At 36.2% G+C, this 10,083-nt stretch overlaps 1 long non-coding RNA gene across 3 annotated transcripts in view; it reads right to left on the bottom strand.

The window, feature by feature from the left end:
* Window positions 1-2,215: 2,215 nt before the first annotated feature.
* The window catches only part of LOC148733579 (uncharacterized), an 8,012-nt gene continuing 144 nt past the window's right edge, over window positions 2,216-10,083 (bottom strand). The window contains exons 1-3 of one of the 3 annotated variants that reach the window (XR_015999728.1): window positions 9,673-10,083; window positions 8,697-8,855; window positions 2,216-8,137 (exon numbers count right to left, since the gene is read on the bottom strand). The exon at window positions 9,673-10,083 is cut by the window's right edge and continues 124 nt beyond it. This is a non-coding gene — a long non-coding RNA (uncharacterized LOC148733579). The remainder of the gene's footprint in view (window positions 8,138-8,696; window positions 8,856-9,672) is intronic. The other 2 variants (XR_015999727.1, XR_015999729.1) reach the window with 2 other exon arrangements.

The following is a 10,083-nucleotide window of genomic DNA, read 5'->3' as shown; positions in this document are numbered from 1 at the left end:
CTATTACAAATTAATACTCTGCCTCAAATAGTTATTAACCACACATTGGGAGCTATCAAAGCAGCTACCATTAAGACTTAAGACCAGCCGTCTACAGTTAAAATTGAGAGATCGTCAATTACTCGATACCTTTTCGCGTTTATTATATATACCTTGAATATATAACTTTGAATATAAATCCATCAGTACAAGGTTTATATTCAAAGGTATATATTCAAGGTATATATAATAAACGCGAAAAGGTGTCGAGTAACTGACGATCTCTATAGTTCGGAGCTTTTTAATATTGAACTATTAAAATATTGGAAATATTGCGATTGTTTAATCTTCTGCAATGGTTCCGGCTGGAAAAGCGTGGCGGCCTAATGGTCATGGCGCCCTAGACATCCTACAGGTGTGTAAATGGGTGGAGGCGAATTTAAACGGGAAGTAACCATGTGATGGATTAGCATCCCATCCAGGGGGAAGGAAGAGTAAAAATATTTCCTCGCTTAGGCTGTATGGGCTACTGTCCTGACGCAGACTTTTTTAAATTCTAATACGTGCATCTCCATAAACAGTGCCGGTAAGTGTTTTTTTTTGTGGGGGGGGGGGGGGGACACCCTCAGAGAAAAATTTCGTATGAAATTATTTAATTAAGTTGTGAATTTACCATTAATTTTTAATAATCAATGTTCTTATTTATATATTAATTTACTTTTATTTTGTAAAATTTATTAGTTTTCGGTCATTCCGGGAATTCCTGGAATTCCTGGTATTCCGAGTATTCTGGTTCCGGTTCCGAATTCCAGCATTCTATACTTTCCAAACTACCTGCCTTGGGCAACTCTTACGCTTCTTTCGTGCTCTCCAAATTTCCCGCGTGCTCCAAAACTCGATAGTGCACGCTAAGGCATGAGCCAATTGTTAATTCGTACGCCGTTTTTTCTGTAAGCTTTGAACGAATCGACCTCTTAAAAGGTTTTATTCCTTTTCTATGTACGTTCATTGCTATTTGGGGTAAATCGAAGGAGTCATTTGGCTAATCAATCATTTTAAGTTTAAAGTTGTCGTTGTAATTAATCGTGGTGAGTAACGATTATAAAGCACTTATCTTGTCTGCTAGTGTTGTAAAGACCTCTGTTAGAGCCAGAGAGTCTAGTTATTTAGCTTGCTGGCTTGTGTTCATCTTTTTCGCTTGTGGCTCTTAAACTTTATTTCAAACGCTCTTTGTGTTCCTGTGATAATTCTTTTCGAGCTTGTATTGTAAATTGCTGTTATTGCCAGAGTGTTGACTTGTGTTCTAGCCATTTAACTCCCAAGATCTGTTTGTTAATTCTCTCCTCTGGCTGCTACACATTTCCTTGTAAATTCCGCAGTAATGAGAAATTAATTTTTGCTTGTAGATCAGGATAACAACATCAACTGGCCAGGGGTAGAGTAGTTTGAGTGCTCTCATAGCATGTTTGGTGGATAACGTATGGATAGGATAGGGAGAAGTTTTATGTTTACTTTATCACTTCTGGGAGGTAAAGGGTTAACATGAAGACCGAAAGGGTATTGGCTTGAATTGTTGATTCTGTAAAGCAAAAAGTGAATTGTGTCCTAATCTGGTGACAGAAAAGGGTATTGGCTTGAATTATTGATTCTGAAAAGCAAAAAGTGAATTGTGTCCTAATCTGGTGACAGAAAAGGGTATTGGCTTGAATTGTTGATTCTGAAAAGCAAAAAGTGGATTGTGTCCTAATCTGGTGACAGAAAAGGGTATTGGCTTGAATTATTGATTCTGAAAAGCAAAAAGTGAATTGTGTCCTAATCTGGTGACAGAAAAGGGTATTGGCTTGAATTGTTGATTCTGAAAAGCAAAAAGTGGATTGTGTCCTAATCTGGTGACAGAAAAGGGTATTGGCTTGAATTATTGATTCTGAAAAGCAAAAAGTGAATTGTGTCCTAATCTGGTGACAGAAAAGGGTATTGGCTTGAATTGTTGATTCTGAAAAGCAAAAAGTGGATTGTGTCCTAATCTGGTGACAGAAAAGGGTATTGGCTTGAATTATTGATTCTGAAAAGCAAAAAGCGAATTGTGTCCTAATCTGGTGACAGAAAAGGGTATTGGCTTGCATTAAGTTTTTGATTTCTAAAGGCCAGAGTGTTCACTTGTCTTAATCTGCTTTTATTATTATTATTATTTTCCCATATAATGGGAACTATAGTGCTTTGTTTATAATTTTTCAACAGCAGGCTTGTTGCTGTTGTATGATACCTTAATTCTTTAATATTATTTTCTTGGCTTTTCAGTCCCCAAGGGCATTAATAGGTTATCATTCTATAACGACTGCCTTGTCTTTTCATACTGTACTAGAGGTAGTTACTTGTACTTTTGCAAGATTTTGAAAACTTCCATACTCTCTCTACATTCCATCAAAATTGTATGAAGCAACAATTACTTGCTCTGCAAGGTATTAAATAAAAAATTGATCTCCAATCAAAAACTTGAATTTGTATCTGTGGTACTCACTACATCAATGTCTTTCACCTTTTTATTTCCAGCAAAAAAAATTATTAACATGACAAAATCAAAGCAATTCTCCTTCAATGCAATAGCTCTCTACTTCTAAATATGAATCAAAGTAGCTGATTTGAAAGATCGTCTGCTACAGCACTGTAACAAAACTGTGATCATTCTTATAACTTGCGTGTCTGATCATGACAATATCAATTACACCGTGGCCCCTGAGGGGAAGAAATTTGAGTAAGTTTTAAAATAATATAGATGGATTTCTATAGCGCATCTCCATGTTAATGCTTTAATGCGCTTTACAACACTGTGCGGGAGGCTTTTCCAGACTGCCGGCGGCAGTTTACAATTAATAAAGGAGAAATTTTACAGATGCCCCCTCCCCCCATTCCCAGTAAACAGGCCAGACCACATCACAGTAATCTCGTGATGTGGGTTCTTTAAACGTCCCCTGCCGAAATTAACTAATTGATAGGTGCAGGACACGGGACCTCCGGCTTTACGTCCTATCCGAGAAGACGAAGCAATGTGAGTGAAGCGTCTGACCCAGAGTCTAGCGCACTGACCACTGGACTACTCACGCCTCACAGTGAGCTAGTGAAAACAGAGGAACAAAAGGGTGACAAATATTCTGAAACAAAAGGAACAAAGTGGGCTGATTTGACTTCTACTAAGCAGGGATGTACACTAGAAAGGTATCCAACAAAGCAGCACTGAGTTGCCACCCCTCAACGTGCATATAACTCAAGTGGCTGAGACAGATGACTTTGAATGGATTGAGCAATTCAACCATGGAACTGTCTGGCTGAACAACTAAAAGTAAATCCTCCTAATAGATGACTAATGCCATGCATAAAAGCACAATAAATTTACGTGACAGAGATGATGATTTCAACCATTGTCAACCATTATACAATGGACCTAGAGAATTTCACAGATCCTAAATACCAAAGTGTGGAAACAAAAATCATCACACTGAGCAAGTCACGTGTTTTATTCTAAATTTTTTTTTTTCAAGAACCATCTGGTAAAGCCTAAGGACCTCATCTCTGTGTTGTTTAGAAATGAATGAGTTGCTAGTAACCGGATCCCTCTACTATGTACAAAGGGTTCTGGGATCGCCATGCATGGGAAAACATTGCAAGTTGCTAAAAAGAAATGTATGGCAAAAAGTTGTTTTGACGTACAAAAAAGCCATTCTGGAGAGAATTCAGTGCCTTTTTGCAGCCATTTTATCAGAAAAGGATGAGAGCAATGTTGATTCGCGGGAAGTGTAAACTGTTTTTTTTTTAAGTAACCATGAAATATGTGATAAAATGTACCAATAAAATTCTCTCCTTGCACAAGGTTTACTGTGAAATCGACATCTCGTAAAGGTCTCGAAATAGGAAAGATTTCCATATAACCCCATACCACTTAAAAGCAAAACCACTGTCCCAAAGGAAATCTGTTGTTTTGCCTCTGTTTTCCTTTATCCAAGAATTGAATGCATTATGAAGTATGAGGTGATATAGAAATCTTGCCATACAGTCTACTTCTGGTTTATTTCTAAGCTCATGACTGCAAATGTTTTTGGAAATAGGCCTCGTGGCAATCTTTAAATTGTGCTGTGTGTGGTTGTGACAATGATCAACGCAAAAGATTCTTCCTCACATTGGAATAAACATTTTGAAATTCAAACAAATTAGAATTCTTTCAGGAGTTATTGCCCTTCTGCTAAAACCAATGTTGGATAGAATTATTTTTGTTTGTGCTGCTTTAACTAATTTATGTAGAAGAAGCATAAAGTAAGGTTCAGACTGCAGTAGCAAAAACTTTTATTTAGTGATTTTGTTGATCTTCTTGACTTTGAGATAACTGTTTCATGGGAAAATTGTAACTATGTAAGGCTTCCATAAGGAAAGAAGAAACCATTTGCTTACAATAAAGCTTGTAAACTGTTGATACAACAGTTTCCCAGAACTCATTAATGAAATTAACTGTCACAATAAATATCCCTTTACTTGTATGTGTAACAAAATTACAAGTTTTAAACCTGAAACTGCTATGCCAGTCTCAACTTGGAATTAATGTATATAATTTTTGTCAAGAAAATAATTCCCCTCTTCATCCTTTTTTCCCATAAACTGTTGGTAGCAGGAAAGCAATTTTAATTAGGGTCAAGGTCCTTTCCTTTAAATGGACATTTTATCTCTACTACTGAAGAGTCACAACAATGACATCTTCTAATACCATCTAAACTTGCTCCTATCCAGGAATAACTGCTACTAACGAGGAGACCAGGCTCCTCAAGATCAAATAAACAGTGCTGTTTTTCACTGATTTTTGAGCTGTAGAATTTTGCATTTTCTTCTTGACTTTTATACCATTTTATATAGCTTCAGGATACACTTGGTTTTCTTTAAATTCTTTTTGATCAATGAAATTTTTAACAGTGGGTGATAAATCAATAAGAGAATATTTTTCTTAAGTTTTTCGTCTGATGTAATATCAAGAGATTTATTTTTTTACCAGTAACCAAAAGGTGTCTTATCTCATGCCAGCTTTTGTTCTTGTATTGTCCCACAGTTGCTTTGTTTATCATCATTCTCTCACTGTCTGTAAATGTCAAGGGTTTCAGAAATTCCTCAGCAAAATTTAAAAGGATAATTCCTGATAGCTCATCAAAATTTGTCTCAATGCAATCATTTGCTTGAGATAATATGGTCAGATGTATAAGATTATTTTCAGAACATTTTTCATTTTTATCATGGTCTTTTGAATGTGGTAAAAAATCAAGAATACCAAAACAAGGATCAATTTTTCTAAGTTTCTTTGCAAAATCAATTTTTTCTATTTTTCCTTTATGAGTTACTTCTTTTCTATCTTTCTTAGGTCTAAAATCAAATTAAGGAAACAATCCATGAATCATCGTATGAGGTTATTTTTCGTTTCTTTTTCCTCAGAGAGCTTCTTGATTGTTTCATTTCTAACATAGGGAGAGGGAAATTTGTGTGTAGGTGTTGGCTTGGGATTCCAACCCACAGACAGAGGCGACAGACTTTCTTTTATTTGAAAGAAAATCATCGAGTTCAAACAAAGCTGCACCCAAATATATGCATCCTTGCAACTACAGAATGCAGAATACACAGACCCAGTTGAGTCCAAAACAAACCTGAGCCTGTAAAGTTTATCTCCTTGAGTTTTTTCTTTTTGAGCTGGAATAACTTCAGCTACAATCACAACAAAAACAATGCCATCCAGGTCCTTTATAGTGTTTACTCCAAGGCTCTGAACATGGCCATTACACACAGATTATTCTCTTAAAATGAGCACCAAGAGGATAACATGCTTTTATCAAAATCAGTTTTGCTCAAAATGAGATGATTAAAAATGTCCATTAGTCCAAATGGAGAGAGCTGGGAGAAGTCATTGGACAACAATGCCATGTAGAAAGAGTCCAAGATCTTTTGTTCAGCTGGAAGTGTGAGGCATCTTCAAACAAACATTCATCAAGGGACTCATTTTTAAAGTCAGGGTCAGTAGGAAGGTCCATAAAAGCAACCGCTTTAGCTAGTTGAAAAAGCTCAGGTTTGAGGTAAGAGAAGACTTGAACTACCTGCACAAAAATAAATGCTTTAATTTGTTTCACATCCATTTGGTCAAAGTTGAGATTAAAACATGTAGCAATGGCTTGTTTTGGAGATGGTTGCTTGGTAGTGGTACATGTAGAGTTATCTGTAGATGTTTGGGAACTGGTCATGGTGGAAGGTGGTTGTTGGACAGCTAAAGGTTTGGTATATGTCGCAGGATTTGGCTGTGTCACAGAAGAGGTTTGTTTGGCAATGGTAACATTTGGAGATGGAAATGGCATTTTCACTGTTGTTTTTAAATATGGAGATAAAGTTTTTGTGTTTATAGAAGTTACATCTTGACCACATTGCTTGGATTCTGTAGCTTTAATTGAAGGTGGCTTAAAGGAACCATAAGTTTGTGATGCTAAATGTTTCACAGCTCTGGCATATGAATCGCCACTGTTTTCCAATATATTGAAACAGAGGATGCTGTATTCTCAAGCAGAGGAGCACTACAACAGCTACCTTTAGGCAGAAGGAGATTAAAATGGTTTGCTTGAGCATAATCATTGTGATACATTAAAGTGATTGGACACCTGCACTTCTTTGTTGTGATTGAGGAAAACGAATCAGTATTCAAAATCGGTTCAAGGTTGTACCATTTTTTGTACGACAATGAGAAGGTGCAAAATGTGTCACTTAAAGAGCAATGCACAGCTGAAAATGTCCGGCACAGTTTCAGCCCAAGTTCCTGTGATCTTGCTTTTCTTGACATGATCCTCTGCGGAGTTGGAACCAAAGAGTAATGGCTCAAACACCTTTGGATTTCTCTCTATCAAACTAGAGCTTAACCTGGAGATTTCTTCATGTTTTTCATCACTTATTTTGTCCCTCCAGAGAGCAACAGCTCGGTAATAACTGTAATGATGTCACCTGGATGGTCGTGTAATAAACCAGATTTCACTATAAAAAGGAACTACATTTTATTCAGCCACCATGAGACCCAGAAAGTATGGCCCACACACCTATCCATGACCCTTTGCATGTTTACAATGTCTGAGAACTTCCGCTAAAACAACTTCCGGTAAACAATACTATCAAAAGACATTAGCAAATGTTAAAAAAGGCTGTACACACGTTTTTACAACTGAAATTTCTTTATTGAGTAATTTCCTCTGATTTATACCTTACCTTGGAATATTTTGAGACCATCACAATATGTTGATTTCACAATATACCTTATGCAAGGATAGAACTTTTTTGGCACATTTCATGGTTATTCGATCAAAAACTTACACTTCCTCCAAATCAACATTGTTTTGAATTCATCCTTTTCTGATAAAACAGCTGTAAAAATGCACTGAAATCTCCCCAGAATCGTTTTATTTGTATGTCAAAACAACTTTCCTCCATATATTTCTTTGTAGCAACTTGTAACGTTTGCCCCAAGGTGATCCCAGAATCCTTTGCACATAATGGAGGGATGTGGTTACTGGCAACTCATTCATTAAGGAAGAATTACCATGTATACCTTATCACTTGAATTTAAATATAAAGAATTAATCATCCCAGAACATAAATTTAGGATAGATTGTCACACAAGCTGCATTCAGTAAGCAATAACAAAGAGGGCCTTCTAACTTAACATATTTATTTTTATTCATATCCTTGATTCAGAATTCAAAGATAAATATTAAGTGTTATCTTCAATTGTCCTGACCAGATACTGTGAGCTTGGAGATACAGTATCATACATAATAGGTAAGGTTCATGAAGTACAGATTCAATTCTATAAAATTAATGTTGAGTGTTAGTCTCCGTTTTATCTGGGTTCAGCAATAGACTGGAAACGAAAGCCTTACATAACAGTTTAATTATATGACTTGTACAGAAAAAAAGGAGTAAACCAGTATGTTTGTGTTTTAATTGGTTTATGTTTTCAGTATCAATATTCTCTGCACTGATCTCCTGTATACAGTTCCTTTTGTACTGACCAGAACAATTTGTTTGACTGCAATCAAAGCTTCTCAGGTTTGCAATCACTTCCTTTAATCTCACAATTTTAATGAATGATTCAGCAGTTATACTGTAAGGAAAAATTAGATACAATGGTCACTCTTACAGTTTAAAGGTCAAAACATAGAAAGACAAATTTTAGTTACGAAAGAGAAGTCACACTTGATAAAAGGATAGCTCAAGGTCATTGTAAGATTGTAATAGACTGCCAAAAAGTAATACATGAAAAGCACTCCATCAATAGCTTATTTGTAGGATTCTCCTGTATCGATATAGGAATATTATTCCAATGGTAAGCATCAACAATTAATAGACAAAATCTCCTTTAAAAATTATGAAAGGATTAGATGATGATTCTGAAAACATCTTATTGTAGCTTTACCAACTGAGACAATGGAGCTCCCCAAAATACAGAGCAGTTTGTTAGTGTAAGGTAGCATATGCATGAAATCTTAAAGTGGCTGAACCAAAACCAACAATAGTAAAAAATTCAAAATAAATATTGATTTTTAACCCAAATGAAACATTTTGACTTTTCTGTAAACTGGTTTTATTCAGAAAAAAAATATTATACCTATAACACACTTCATTAAATTGCAAGTGAGCCAAAAAATATATCGAAAACCTACCGCTGATGCAAATCAGCTACTGTTGGTAGTGTTTATTCTCCACATTACTCTTCGATCGACCCAACCGGTGACTTTGAAGGGATTGACGAGAAGAACCACACACACTGAACCTTTGAAACTTTGCACACATGAAGTATAAAATGCTGCTTGTCAAACTTCCTATTTTGGTATCAAGACATTTCCAAATCATTCTGAAAGCTCCGGAAAAACATGACCAACCGAACATATATGACCTGTCAACGATTTGGCCAGTTAAGAGCAGTTCTCCGAGAAAGTGAAGCAAAGTTGGAAATTATGAAAATTTTTAACCCCCCTTCAATTTTTGTGTGGAGGTAGGTTACCTTGGAGAAAAAACAAAAACAACCATATTTGGATTGGCAGATTATCGTTGCCATAGTAACCGCACTAGATGACGTTGGCCTCAGGACCATGTTTTGAGCAAAAGTTCCACACTCAAAAAGTAAAAGTAAACAGGTCTTGTTCTTGGATGCATGTGAACCAATTCAAATGAAATTCATACAGAGGGTAGAGCCCCTCTCCCAGTTTATATAATTTGCCGTTAAAATATTTTGGGTTTTATAGACAAGAAGAAAATGCTCGCCTTACTATGTTCCCTGTTAACCATTTAGACAAACAGGAAAACAAGCACAACCATATTCGTAATTTCTCCGAAAGTACTCTTTCCACATCAACCAAATTAGCAGCAGAGATTACACAGATATTGAAGTTTCTAAATATTATAAAATCAATTTGGCGAAAATTATATTCTGGCAATGGGTGCTGAAGACACTTGGGGCAAATTGCAAAGCATTGCAAAATTGGTAACGTTAAGGGCTCTAGCGTTTGGCTCAAACAGGCTTTGGAGAGACAAAATCAACTTCAAAAGTATCTTTTATCATCTTGTCTATTACCTACATTTAGTTGACAAGGTTTTGGCCAACGAATTTGATGAAATATAACTTGATACAAAACCTACCTTGAAGGTTTTGGGAATTTTTTCAGGATGCTTTCGTCGCTTGGTTCTCTCCAGTGTCTCTCCTTCGCTCGCTCCATTTTCTTGACCAAATCTGGTGCAGACTCTAATCTAACGGTTACTCTCATCGAATATCCAGTTTTCCGTGTTTCAGACCAGAGGAGATGATGATACAAGTAGCGCGAATACAGTTGACAAAGAACAGTTCAGACAAGGTCAAAACATGGTCGTAATACTTGCGATTTCTGCCGTCGAGCACCTAAATTCATCAATATTATCCAACCAGGAAGCAAAGTAAATGTTTCGAGATCAATGTACAAAGCAAATGCATGCCTTTGAACAATCCAAAGTAACGTCTTTGGCTAAAATCGAGTCAGATATTGTGACAGTCGATAAGGCCAGAATAGTGAATAA

Source organism: Stylophora pistillata, chromosome 4, assembly GCF_964205215.1.
Source record: "Stylophora pistillata chromosome 4, jaStyPist1.2, whole genome shotgun sequence".
NCBI lineage: Eukaryota > Metazoa > Cnidaria > Anthozoa > Scleractinia > Pocilloporidae > Stylophora > Stylophora pistillata.
This window is presented reverse-complemented; position numbering and strand designations above follow the sequence as displayed.